The 14,633-nt window shown below is 43.7% G+C and overlaps 1 non-coding gene across 1 annotated transcript; it reads right to left on the bottom strand.

Moving 5' to 3' along the window:
- Positions 1-230: 230 nt before the first annotated feature.
- Positions 231-302, bottom strand: Trnae-cuc. The gene has a single exon. It is a non-coding gene; the product is annotated as a tRNA-Glu (tRNA).
- Between the last annotated feature and the right edge of the window lie 14,331 nt (positions 303-14,633).

Raw genomic sequence — 14,633 nt, 5'->3', positions numbered from 1 at the left:
TAATGCATTTTTTAACATTGTCAACTCATGATTTTGATACGAAAAAATATTTAGTTTACTTAGTTTAATGTTTAGTTAAATTTTATACAGCTTTTTATATCGTTTTATCTTTAAACACAAACAAAATCATGAGTAAACAATATTGCCTAACACCTATAGGAGAGGAGGATCGGTTCACAAACCGGTATGTTCCAAGCAGAAACAAGTGGAAAGGCGAAAAAAGTATTTATTTCCCATACCGGGAATCGAACCCGGGCCTTCCGGGTGAGAGCCGGATATCCTAACCACTAGACAATATGGGATTGTTGACACAGGCGTGCAATTAAACAATCGGGCCAATCTAAACAAAACTAAACTCACACATTTTTGATTCAGTCGTCTTTTTTTTTTTTATTTAATTGAGTGCTGCATATTTACAATACAGTGACTGTTAATGTTTAAATAATGCGTATTTACCCCTAGCTACTGTCAAGAGCGTGTTTCTTTTGCTCAAACTCGTACCTTTGCACACACGCACACGATGTGAACCAAAAACACTGGGGTGGAAGTGTCACCTTGCCCAAATGTAGCATTTTCCTCTCCTTACACAGTTTTGTTTTGTTCTTTGATATCCGCTTGTCTGCTCGCTGGGATGGATAATCATCTCATCATGCTAATTAGTTTTTAACGCTTCCATGAAGCTGGCGCAACGTCAAATTACGCCGGGAATGGGGTGTGGTGGGATGAAACGGCAATGCCACAGCACCTACCACCACCACCACCACCACCTGGTGTAACATCGTTTCCGCGATCTCTCGCAAACACTTGACGTCAGCAGTTCCGCGGTTTCGAATACCGCGCGCGCGTACGAATGTTTTATTTTTCGCTCTTGAAGACGATGCTCGAAAACGCGTCGGACATCATTCCTCCTGCTCTCCACGAGCGTAAAATGTTTTTGGTTAGACTCCCAGAATTCGGGGGGCAAAGAAGCGTGAATTGTGTGTTATTTATGTAACAATTGAAGCGTGAACCGGCTTGAGAAGTTTTTTATTTGGCGTGTGATAAGGAAGCGCTGTAATCGTGCTCTGGTGTATGGTTAAAATGAATACATGAAGTGTGTGACACACGCTTGAAAAAACCGTACTTTTGTGTGAAACGAACCTTGCTGGTACATAGCATCAGATTTTATTTTTCACAAAACTAATCGAAAGCATTACCAAAAGTACTGTTGTTTTGTTAAAGTGTTTTTAATTTTCAAACGAAGTTGGTTTGGAAAAATTGCCATTTACCTTCAACGATGTCATGCCGTGGGATGATGTCGCTACACCTGTAAATACTATAGAAAGGACATAGTTATTCAAATTGTACCACGCCTAACTCTAGCCCACAGTAAAACGATGCAAAAAAGAGGTAGTAAATTGCTTTAAAATCTGACCCATTCTGTTTTGCGTTCCAAATCCATCCCCGAACGCCGGTTTAGTGTAAATCTCTGTATGCCATTTATTATTTAAAATTCTATCACCATGCCTAAACTGAACTTTTAATAGCGTTTCGCATGCAATAAATAATAAAAAGAAAGCACAGGCTAACACAACACACCATTGTCATCCTCCTGTCTCCTTCCATTCCGGCACACGATGCCATTTGGCCGGATTTTGCTGCACACACACACGCCGCCGAGAGACGAATTAGGAACAAAAGCACAATTTTCCAATTAGTTTCCCCGGTTCAATCCGGGTGTGCATGGGACACGATCAGCCTGCACAGTACTCCCCCCCCCCGTCTCACCATCCATCCGAGACTATTAAACCCGTGTGCAAAAGAAGGGCCCGTTGGCAGTAAATCCAGTACGTTTCACACCGGCGAGCACCGGTTTTGGGCTGCAGCCTGCAGTAATTTTGATTGCACGTCTTACATTCGACCGAATAAAGCCGGCCGTGAGCGGCGAGTGCACAGCAATTGAATTTCATAAGCCGGGAAAAGGGTGGGTGGGGTTTTTTTTTGGTTTAAAAATTAAACGATGCAGCACCTATCTTCTACAGTAGCGTAGCGTGCCCATTCAGTGCTGGAAAACTGGATCAGCCAGAAAGGAGGCTTCCTGCACAAAAACCGGCGCCACTGTGTATCGTATTACCGGCTGAATGGGCATGAATTAGTAATCGGATTATGGAAAACGGGGGTTTCTTCGTCGGAACGCAACGCTTCCAGTACCAGAGCGCGGTTGCTTTTAACCGTTTCACGAAAAAGAAAGGCAGTAAATGTGAGTCGACCAGTGTGCTAGTGCTATAGTGTAAAGTCATCGCCATGTTTGAATCAAGAGCATTTCAATACCTTTTTCCTGTAATCTATCCGGTAATAATATGCAGATCCGGTGGCGCGAACGGAACACACAGCACACTGCAGCAGAAGATATTCACCGTGTGCCGATGCTGTTTGCCGATGGCATTAACGGTGGACAATTGTTCGCTGGTTTCGGTCAGCTTTTTGTGGTAAGTCAATTTGGCTATTAGCCTTCGAGGGGGAGGGAGGGAGAGAATATAGCGCTTCATATTTCAATGACATGCGCGTTTCTTCGTTATGGTGATAGAGAAGTTGGGAGGAAATGTAAAGAAAAAACGCATAATTTGAAGGGATGGGCAGCTCGCAGAAGCTCATGCCATTTAAAACATTATATTCAGGGCAAATATTTAACTGCTTTAATTAGCGTTTCAATCAGGGCGGGTTTTTCCTACTATGATTAAAGAATCATACAAAATGCCTGAAGTGGAGCGCAATCATGTGAGATCAGTTCCTTTTTTTAGTTTTGCTGAACTTGAGTGGTTTCATTTACTAATTGAAGATGTCGTTCAATCTTCCTAAACTTTAAACAAAATAATAAAATGATACGATAGTAATTTAAAATGCTTCTATAAGACATAAAAGCATTAATTTTTATACTTAACTATACATAGTTTATACAGTTACAACATCCAGTTTAAAAACATTGGCTCATAGAAAACGGAAAACGGTATGAAAACAAAAGTAGCTTTTAATAAAAGCTAAAAATAAACGATTCGAACGCATTAACACAGAGAACATTTAAATGAGTATTTTGAAACAAGTATTAGTAATCGTAATAATCAGTATCAGTAATAAATCAGAAATAAGTATTAAAAACCTAGGAAAGAACACAATTTTAACGTAAAACGTGATTTTCATTACATTTTCACCACAATATTTCAATTAAAAATAGCATACTTACATTTTATTGCGAACCTTTGGAAGCAGAAGCAGAAGAAAAAAACTAAAAGAATAAAAAAAATAAATAATTCGCCAAATTAAATACACGAATATAAAAAAACGGCAAAGTACCCATTTTTTCCTGACCTTTCACAATAAAATCCTGCAGATGAAAGGAATGAATAATCGGACATCCTCCATTACTGCACATACATGCACTACTGTGCCAATGTGCCTACCTCAACAACCACTTCCGGTCAAACAAGTCAAACCGGGCCAATATCCCGTCCGAAACGGCCAATCTGCTCAAAATGAAGCTAAAGAGAGTTGAGAACGAGCTGAGATTGTTTAAAAATTTAAACTCGGCCTAATGAGGTTAAATATTGTAACAGCTTTCCATCTCCAACCCCCGCTGGAAAGTGGACACAAATTCCGGGTGATGGTTTAATAATGGGCAAGTTTTTAACCCCCCCGTCTCCCGTCTCGGAATGTGCATCATTCACCAGAACGCACGGTGCCCGGTGGCTCCGGGATCGTAATGCACTATCAGTACATCCAGCTGCTGTTGCAACCGCGCTGCTGGCTGGCGGTTGATGGATGCAGTGTCCATTAACCATTAGTGTGCTATTCATCATCCTCGGTTTCCGGGAAACGTGCTGATGAAAAGGTAGTGTGTGTGTGTGTGTGTTTGCCATCGCAAAACCCGCGATACAATATATTGCCACTGCGAGTAAGACGCGAACCACGCCATGACAAGTAACGATATTAGCATGCCAGCACCGGATCAGAGATCATCCTTGAAAGGGCGTCGACAGGGCGGGATGTTCCCTCATCCCATTACGCTTGCGTGCTGCTGCCGCGTTTAATCGTTGAATGGGGGGCGTGGGTGAGGGTGAACACAGCAAACAGGTGACGTACATGCAATTCACCGGAATTCAGTGTTGCTGCTGCTGTCAGTGTTTTCCGTTAAGAAGATGGAAACCGCCCGTTTTTGGGGTTACGGTGGACTCGAACACCTCCACCCCCAAAAAAGGACAAAGAAGATGTGTTCATGTGTTTGGTTCCTTGCAATCTAGTTCTTTTTGGTATCTGTACGCACCGGAATCTGCTAGATTTATGATTTATCGTTGCTACGCGCCATTTGTGGGAGGTAATAATTTGACCGGCCGCGATCGCGTGCAATTTCCGGCCGCCCCCTACTTTGCACCACATTACGGCGCGGGCCTCCACACTCTACACGGGTTCCTTTCCCCCTTCGGTTACGCTAACCGAAAAAGGGGTTAGCGTGCGGCATCGCGTGAGACGCGCATAAACGTATCAGCGGCGTTAATTTTTAATCACGCATAAAATTTTCACAACCTTTCGACGGGGTAGGAGCGATGCAGGAGGTGTGGTAGAAGCTCGCATCGTGGTTAAATGAAAGAAAAACAACCACACATACACACACATGCGTACTGCCACGCAAAAATGCTCCACCATGCACGCATACACGCACAGGAACTCCTGCGCCCTTCCTGTACGGTTGCTCTACGCGCCTCGACACGTGTCAACAGATTCGGTGGAAATTTAGCACCGTCTGTGCTTTCACGGCAGCCTTCTTGCATAACTTCTTGGGCCTGGGCTTCCGTTCAGATTCCCTATCTAGCCCTTGGAAGACAGAGAGAGTGAGAGAGAAAGTGAGAGAGAAAGAGAAGGAAAAACTGAAAGACCCATAAGAGAGTGAGCCCATCCAGCCTTTACGAGGCCATTAAAATACAAACGATGTGTCATATTTTCACGCAAACTTGTGCACACCTGCCGAAAGCTGGTACGGGGCGCGATGGGTGGGAATGGGTGAGGGCAGAGTGTGAGTGGGAAATACAACGGCTCATTGACGCAATAGATGAGTGTGAGAATGTTGGCGTCAGCGATTGCATGTACTGTGTGACAGGTTTACGCGTGTTTCCCTTTCTGCCGCGGGATTGATCTTTCTCTAGCGGGATTGCGAGCTTGCCGCAATGGTGAGGAGCAGCAGATTGTGATGGGATGTAATGTTGAGACGTTAAATGTACGATGTCAAATGTGAGTATGTGTGTGTGTATGTTTTCTTTAGGGGCTGGCAATACTGACAAAGTGTTGAGCATGCTGTTCAGACGCTAACCCGAAAATGAAGCTTAAAACACGCCTGGAAATGAAGTAATTTTGTGTTATTTTTTCTTTAAATTATAGTGAATTTTAGGTAAGTAACATTGGGTAAGAAGAAATCAGTCCTTTTCTTGATCTGTCTTTAACGATATAGCCGAATTTAATGTAACTAAATGTGAGTATCGAATCATACCTATGTGGCCCTCCAAGATCCAAGAACATTTTATCTAAATGTACTTGGTTCCAAATTCGCAGAATGTTAAAGAATTCGTTGTACTTTATTAGTTTTAATCTTTAAAAGTAAAGAAATATATTGCATGTGGCATACAAATAAGGCGTTATTGTTAAACAATCATTTTACAAATTCATTTGTAAATAATAGTACATTATTTTTAGAGTTTCTGTTCATTTTGGGTCATTTTCTTTGAAATGAACTGTACGGCACCCTTTTTGGTAAGACGCATTGGAAATTCTTCCTTGATTCCTAATGAGCCTGAACGAAAAGGGTGCCGTAGAATTAAAAAAAAGTTTATTTAGTTCGATCGCAGGACTACGTGCCCTTTACTCTATTATGTGCGGCTTCCAAACCCAGTTTAAATCAGAAACTTATGACGACTCATTGAGAGACATAAATCCAAAATCAAACCCATACTGGACCCTAAACCGATACAGTACAGATACTGGGCTAGAAACTGATTATGAACTCCTGGACCTGATACTGAATCCCTACCGGTCCTAGTACTGATACTGATAGATAAAAAAATCTATCGGAATGCTTGCCCAAAGGGTTCATGATTTTCTTCGCACTTTACTGGTCCGGGTACCCTAATGTAAGGCTTTTATTCAATAAAGTACCAGGTGCCCCTTTCATCATACATTAATTATTTAAAAAAAAAACACATCTTTTCAAAGCAAATTTATTTTTGATGTACTGCGTTGAAAACGTATTTTTTTATAATTTAGAGAGGGAGAGAGGGAGAGGGAGAGCGCAAGGTGCATTTGACACAGTTGGTTAGAATAATGCTCACAAAACACGTCGATGTGACGAGCATTACATTTTCATAGCCAAAATAAGCGACTTCAATAAAAAACGTCTAGTAATAATGAAAGGTTTCCGCAGAAATTACCAAACATGTACATATCATCTATTTGATTTCGCTGATTTTTACATTTCGTGTCCAATTGATTGAGATGCACATTATAATTGATGAATAATAAAACTGCCCAAAAATTTGGGTTTTTGGATTTTTTTCTCCTAAAGTGGGATTTTCTGAATTATTGATGTAAGTTTTACAAACTCCTTTTTGTTGAATTGACTCTAATTCAATAGCAAAAACTGAATTATCAACACTGTCAAACAGCAGAAAAGAAATGAAATATACACACAACCACATGCAGGCACACATGTTGATACGTGCAGCTATGCTAATTCGTTGTTAATGGTTTCGTTGCCCGTGGTTTCCTCGGATCGTTATCCATCCCGGGGGAAGCTTTGCTTGGATTGATGTTTGATGGTTTTATGAACCGTCCCAACAGAGCAGCAGTCATATAAAACATGTTTGTCCTGTGCGTCCTGCGGCACAGGACTGTGCTTTGACATGATGCTTTGACAAACACACAGGGGCAGGAAGTGGATTTGTATTTGGAAATTTAAGCTATATCATTACATGACCAATACTCCCGCTGGTGAAACTTTCACTGTGAAGAGATTGAATGAAAGTTGTTAGTGATTTTGGTCGGTCAGGCTTTGAGTACTTACATCGTTATAGGATTTTTCATTCTTCTCTTTTTTCGACGATTTATTGACTGTATTCAAAATATATTTTGGAATAATTCCCACAAGTTTTATCGCAATTGTATTGTTATTAATTAAAAGCAACCAAACCAAAACAAATTGAAACATGCAATCAGTCCTGTATTAGTTTCGGAAAAATTCAACAACAAATAATGAATAAAATATATTTCATGCCATACGAAAATTCATTAAATGTATATACGGATTCCAGAAGGATTGGAAACATAAACCAATAACACATCCAACCACCTTTCATATAATTTATTTGAGCAGCAGTACCAATGCCCAGCTCTAAAGCTATTTTAGTTAACTTATTTAAATGCAAAAAATCTCAAAAGCACGAATTTCCCAGCATAATTTATCATTTATTCCATCCAACAATCCATCTCGGTGCACGGAAAATGTTTCTCCCATAACTCCATACGGAAAAGCTCACATTACACCACGCCACGTATATAACCATCCGAAAATGAGGTTGCATACCCTTGCCACTTGTCAAATATTCACCCAATATGGTACCGAGAAGTGCGCACGGAACTATTGCCTCTTTCCGGCTCATTCTGCAAGTGCAAATTTCGTGCATAATAAGGCGTGTAATAATTTGTTCGTTTCTGCTTCACCCACACACACTCGCACAGTGCACTTCACGCAAACAAATGTGTGTGTGTTTCTTTTGTGAAAGGCACCTTCATATCACATATATGACCTCTAGTCCGGGGTTCACCCGTACCCGGCGGAAAGGAGAGCGTGTTCACTGGGGAGATCATATCGGTATGTAGCACCGAAATAAGCTGCTGCATTACGAGCATGAATTTATGCAGTAAACTTTTCGCTCAACTCTACCGACTCGTTTCAAACGCGGAATGGAACAAACATGCAAAAAACGAAACACACACACACGGGAGGGAAACGCAAAACTTCCAAAACGGAAGGGAATCTCGCCGCTTTTGGAAATGCAGCACAACAGCACAACTGCAGCAGATGTCGAGTGCATCTGCATCGTTGGCGAAGCAGCGTGTGTACGAGCCCGGTACGGAACTAGTTTTTCATTATGCTGAGCCTGAACCTCACATTCCAGAGTGTGTGTGTGTGTGTGTATTTTTGGGTGGGTAGTAGCATTTATTCACTCTTGTTGGAGGCGAATATTTTTCCACCCCATTGCCTGGCGTCGTTCTGAGCCGGGTAATTCATGCGATTTTTTTTTTTGGCGAAAAGTTTTTCCACCGCTAGGCTTTGGTACTGCGGGTTCTGTAGTGCGGTGCTTTAGTGTGAATGAAATGAGGCAAGTTTGGGAAGTAGTATTGCCGCACAGCAGTTGTACAGTGCTACTGGTTTAGGGTGCCCGTTGGGAGGTGGCAAGATCTTGAGAAGGCCTCATATAAAAATTAAAAAAAATTCAGAGGAAAGAGTGTTTCAAAACGCAATTGAAAATCTAAACCATAGAAAAATACGTTGTCCCATATGATGGTACAATTTTATACCCAAACATATAACAAAAAACCTACTCAAAACGGAACAAATGTAAACGTAGAGTTAAAGTTATGCTTTTTAACGGCGATCGAAAATATTCATGACACTTTGCCGCATCATCCCAGGCCTCCACACTCGAGCGGAGAGAGAGCTTACCAGAACGGATGGACCACTGTAACCACATTCATTTCCTGCGATGCATTTCGTGTAGAGGATAACCCCTTTACTGGAGGGACTCCGTTTCGAGTCGAGTGTCGAGGAATAAAACAAACAGCAAAAAGCGCGGGAAAAAAACTGTGAGAAAAGAGAAAAGCTTTGCAAGGCAGAAAACTTCCGCCCAACTTTACACTCGCGAGTCTGCAGCGAGTTATGGTTTAAAAATGGAAACAAAAAGACGCCCGACGCCTCCAAAATGGTAACCGATACGGCCACAATGCATATGGTCAATGGATGGACGGGATTTTGCACAGGCCTTTCTCCCCCCCCTCCCCCTCAATAACTCCTCAATCCAAAAGTCACCAACTATCATGGTGCATCGTGCTGGCCCGGTTCGTGATCCTATCTAGGGCACGCGAACTTTTGCCAACGTGGCTTTACTTCGCGGAAACGGAAAACGGTTGGATAACGGGAGGAGGGCACCGCGTGACAGAAGGAATTTATGAAGCGCTGCATTAAGGAATCTTCAAGCAAAAAAAGGAATAAACTGCACCATTCTACGGCTGCCATAGATTTGTGGGAAAGGCGTTTTTTTTAAGGGCGTTGGAATATTTATTTGCGTTCGTTACTTCTCGTTAGCGGAGCTGCAAGGAAACGATCGGTGAAAGATGAGAAGCGGCCCAGGGAGGGGGTATGTAGAGCGGAGGGGGTATAATGGATCACGGGTTAGCTGTTTGGGTTACTGTTCCCTTTTCCTTTTTGGACCGATTGTCTAACGGAGCTCTGCACCGGTTGGCGACTGGTTGGCTGGCGAACCATTAAACGGGTTTCGTTCTCGTTACACAACTTTTCAATTTTGTCGATGATATGTGACTGTGTTGGAGTGTGTGTGTGTGTGGGGTGAGCTGATGGTAAGAGTAGTTTACTTTCCACTGAGTTTTTTTCATTATTTGTATGAGCAGAAAACGTTAGATTTGTTAGTGCAGTGTATTAAAGGCGATCCGAAATGCACGAAGGGCGATTGGAATCGTGTGCTTCACCATAGACATGACATTTGGCTTATCCGCGGGATGCACCACACGGAACGGAAGATGCGAATCGCGATGGTCACGAAACGGGCATCAAGCAAGATGCTGGCGTAGTCGGAGAGTGTGTATTTTACCAGCTGTGGAGTGTGGTGTTGTTTTTATCTGTCCGAAAATGACCCTTTTGCCCTGTGAGCATACTACATTCGGCTAAACTGCCTTTGTGCAGCATTGGTGCTGATGGTGCTGCTGCTGCTGTTGGCTATGTAATGGGATGTGTGATTTATGATGCAGACGAGCGCATTAAGATCATCAGTTCATGGGTCACAGACTTATTACTGTGCTTTCTTTGTTTGTTTCGGTAGCTTGCACTGGCGCTTGAAGTCATTTGAGCTTCGAGCGGGTTGGCTGCAGGACAAATGTGACACACGCTAACCACAATCGTGGTTAATCTGACTACAGACAACGTTATCAGATACAAAAAATCAGACAAAATGTGAGACAGAATAAAAAAAGAACAACGCCTCATAAAAATGTCTTCAAATGAAATGAAAATCGCTGCATATATTTACCGGGAAACAGTTAATTATTTAAATTTAATTGTCATTTGTCATTTTGAAAAAATCCGTCAACTCTGTAGTTTAATTGTTTTGGTGTAGTCATTTTTTTATTTAATTTTTTATTAGCTTTGGTATTATTAACTTTTATTTTACTGTTTATTCCCGGTTCAAAACTGAAACGGCTAATTAGAATGACTATGACCAACGTCACTTGCCAGATGAAGGTGGATGGAACATTTTCAGCGCCTTTTGCTACCACCAAAGGACTGCGCCAGGGGGACGGGTTTGTCTGTCCTCTATTCAACTTGGTACTACTGCCATCCGGATGTCGAGGGTGGAGACTTCGAGAATCGTCTTTTATAAGTCAACCAAGATCCTGGCATACACTGATGATATAGACATCATTGGTCTGCGGCTCTCCTATGTAGCAAAAGCCTACCAAGGGATCGAGCAGACGGCAGAGAACCTCGGATTGCAGATAAACCGGACAAAGACCAAACTGATGGTGGACAACTGAATTGTCCAGCAATTTAACTGAGCACCAGCCCTAGAAAAGTGCAGTGTGCACCATCCAGGGCCAGACGAGAAACCCCACGTTTCCAGGAAACGAAGCCAACAGTAGGATTAAAGAATCCCGAAACAGTTTTAATACTACAGCTGTAAAGAAGATTAAAGGATGAAAAAATTAAATGTTGCTTCGACGAGACCTTGAACGGAGCGGAGACTGGAGATATTAGCGATGTTGTAAAGGAGCATAATTGCAACGATGCTTAACTTCCGCAGACATCTCGCGAGCGTAACGAGTTTCAAAGTTTGGATGAAAAGATGACTCTGTGTGGAGGTGAAGTTGGCATGATCGTTTGATCTTCATCTCTCCTGCTGGAATAGTGCAAAGGTGTCAATAAAGTGAAGAGGAAAAGAAAATGAATAAAGGAACAATTTTGAAAGCATTAGTAGCCGAATATTTTTGGTCATCCCCAAACTATTTGTGACATAGCGTATGACTGCCTTACTAACATAAGGTTGAGAAGCTTGTCTGAATAAATGCATCAATACTGTCAATGAATAGTTTCAAAATTAATGTTTTTTGCTAATCCGAATAATCGTATACACTTTTGAAAACTGAATAAGAAACGAAACCACCACAACCATTAGTGATGAAAGTTGCGCTTGTTTGTTGTGCACGTAACCCGATGCGAATCGGCAGCAGCATCGCACCCCGTTCGGCTTATCCGCTGCGAGCGCCGGTACGATCGGTCGGCAAAGTGCATGCATATTTGAAAAGTGACGCAAATAAACTACTGAAACATTTTCCCCGCTGCCTGGCAGGGCGCTTGGGGACCAACAGGAGCGACAAGAGAATCGGGTGATTACTATTTGGCGAAAACTTCTCACTCTCAGCTTCCTAACTTAATACCGAATGCAAATTGAACTTTTGCGTCGAATGACGTGCACTGATCGCTCCGGGCACTCCATGAAGTTACTGTGCACACGTATTTGTGCGTGTGTGTGTGCGTGTCGTAAATTCATTACAACAGTGTGTGTTGGAAGGGCAAACACGAGAGAGGAGGATCACGAACAAAAACAACCCTGGAGCTATGCTACAGCACACTAACAGACAACTGTGTTCGGATGCGTTCCGGGTCGAGGTCTCCGGTTCCGGTGCCAGTTTTTGGTGACATTTTGAAGCATCAGCAGCAGTCTGGCCTGGGCAAGAGGGCAATGGAGGAGAACGCATTCACAAGTTGTTTGTTACCCAAGGATGCGTTCTAGTTTTCCACGTTGGTACGTATGCAAGTGCGATTTCTATCCGATCCGAACTCGGCCAGCTGCAGGTGAAACAAAAGGATCACCACACATGCATCCGCTCGGTGCGCCACCGAGCGGTGTCAACCGCCCGCCTTCGTACGCCAAACATACATTATCCCGAACAAGCTCAATCAAACCTTGCCCTGGCTGAAGAAAACCGTCCCATCGGCTTGGGTTAGCGCATGAAGCGCGGAAGAAGGTTCCAAAAACCAGGACAGCGGTACAGCGGTACAGTGGCATGCGGTGTTACTTTCCTCGCTCGCTGTTTTTCGGTACAGTTCGGTATAGCAAAAACGGGGGAAAAAAGGCCACGAACCATCATGGTTCGTGGTGCCAACGTGTGTTTGAAATGGAATTTTTAAATTGTTCAATTTTAATTAAGTTTCGAGAGGCGAGTGAGCAACGAGTGCTTTCCAAAACCGTGTCCTGGCTGCCTGTCTGGGCACACACATACATCCTGGAAGTGTGTGTGTTCGTGTCGAAAAATGTGCGATTTTATAAATGGTTTAATTAGGTCAGGGCGGCCAGAAACAGGATGTGTTGGATTAGTGTGCAGGCGGGTAGGTAGGTTGGGCGGGGCACGCAGCGGAAACGATGGAAAGAAGAACCAAAAAAGCGTTCCCCCATGAGAAAACTTCCGGGAAAAACGGTACCGGAACGTTTGGTCGGTGTAGAATGTTCTGCTTTGTTTTACTTTTTCTCTTTATCTCTCTCTTTCCTTCTCTTTATTTCTTCTTCTTTTATCCCCTCTTCCTCGTCAGAGTGTCGGCTCTCTCTCTCCCCACCCTCCTCAGGACGCTCGTACTGTTTGTCCGCCGCCCCGGATGGAGTGTGAACTGCCGGAACGTGCCTCGGAAGCAAAGCGATATCTGAACCATGGCGTGGCTTTCTCTCAAGTGTTTTCCTCCACCCCACATGGGCGCCTGTATTGCAGGCAACTCCTTTCGCAGCAAGCGCTGGGAATTGGTTGTTTTCGGTTGTGGATGTGAGTTTTTGGGGGGTGTAAAGTACGCAGCCACTTGTGATGTTGTGTGCCCAAAGCTCCGGGGGTGGGGGGCACTCGGAATTAAGTTACGCGCTGGCGTGGGAGGGTGCGGTTTGGCTTACGCTGCGCTTTGTTTGTTTCCGGGCCCTGTCCGCTCCCCACTCTTGCTTCAGCTGCTGCTCTGCTGGAGATTGGAAGATTGGTGATGAAAGAGTTTGCCAGCCAGCACAACACGGAGCGAGTTGTTTTAAATGTGTTGCAAAGTGGCACGGCTCGGCCTTTTGTGCGAAATGGTTCGAAAATTTGTGGCTTGGTTTTGCTAGTTTTGCTTTGGCCAAACCAGTGTGGCATGCCGAGTGTGTGTGTGTGTCTGCGGCATGCTAAACTACCGCTTCGATGTGCTTCAGCATACTAGTGCGCTTTGGCTCCGTTGTTTCGGCGTTAGATCCTTCGGAGAATTTGTGGCGGAGCAAAAAGGGCGGAGAAATGTTTGCTCCCAACTCCCCCTCCTCCACCCCCCTGGTTCAAAGTAAAGATCGCCGGAATGAGTTTGCAATTCGTTTTAATCTTGTTACATCCTCCAAAACAAAAGACGAATTCCGAGAGGTTTCATTTTGGTTGCTTCTTTTAAATGACCAGCCAAACTGTTTAGTAAAAGGTAATTAAAATACGCCCCAGATCTGGTGCAAGAAGTAAGATTTTTATTATTATTTTTTTGTTGTTGTTCAAGCAACCTCTCTCTCTCTCTCTCTCTCTCTCTCTCTCTCTCTATCTCTCTCTCTCTCTCTGCGCTAGAATGCAGCCGACTGTATTGGTTCATCACTGGGCTATTCTAACTTAAAAAAAACCACGCTTCACTTTCTCTCTTTCTCTCTCTCTCGCGCACCAACAAAACACAACACACACACACATACATACCGATGCTCAATCATTTATTCAACGGACGCCACATAAACGGAGCCTAATTAAGTTGCCCATAAAACGTGCCCCGGTTGCTCCGTGGTTCCCAGTTCGAATGGCCATAACTTTTTACAGCAACCGTTAAGCCGCTGGAGGTCCTGGAGGAGAGTGAGGGGAAAAAAGAGAGAGATGCCACTCGCCCAACACACCTCACCAAAAATGCCAGATGTTTCAACCGATAGGTTGTGCTTGGTCGGAGCTCGGGCGGGCAGGGGCTTGCCCTTAAGCCTTCACAATTTGTGGTGAGCCACGTTTAAAGAAGCCGCCCGGACACAGCAGCAGCCCGCCACACTGCCACACGGTAAAGAAAATCAGGATAAACAACAAAATAAAGTGAAGAAACTCGTTCGAATTTTCCTTCTTTTCCGGGATGCGGGCGGAACGTCTTCACCTCCGCACAGGCAGCTTACGCCTGTGTGTTACATCTCCATCACTTGTGCCGTTCTCGTGCCGTACCGTCGTTACGGAAAGTACGCTGAAGCACGTGAGAAAAATAAAAGTTTGTGCGATGCAGACCTGCCCGCTCCTGCAGGGTCTGCAGCGTTCCGATC

The sequence above is a fragment of the Anopheles arabiensis genome, chromosome 3 (assembly GCF_016920715.1).
Source record: "Anopheles arabiensis isolate DONGOLA chromosome 3, AaraD3, whole genome shotgun sequence".
In the NCBI taxonomy this organism is placed as follows: Eukaryota; Metazoa; Arthropoda; class Insecta; order Diptera; family Culicidae; genus Anopheles; species Anopheles arabiensis.
Note: the sequence above shows the minus strand (reverse complement) of the source record. Positions and strands in the feature narration are given on the sequence as shown.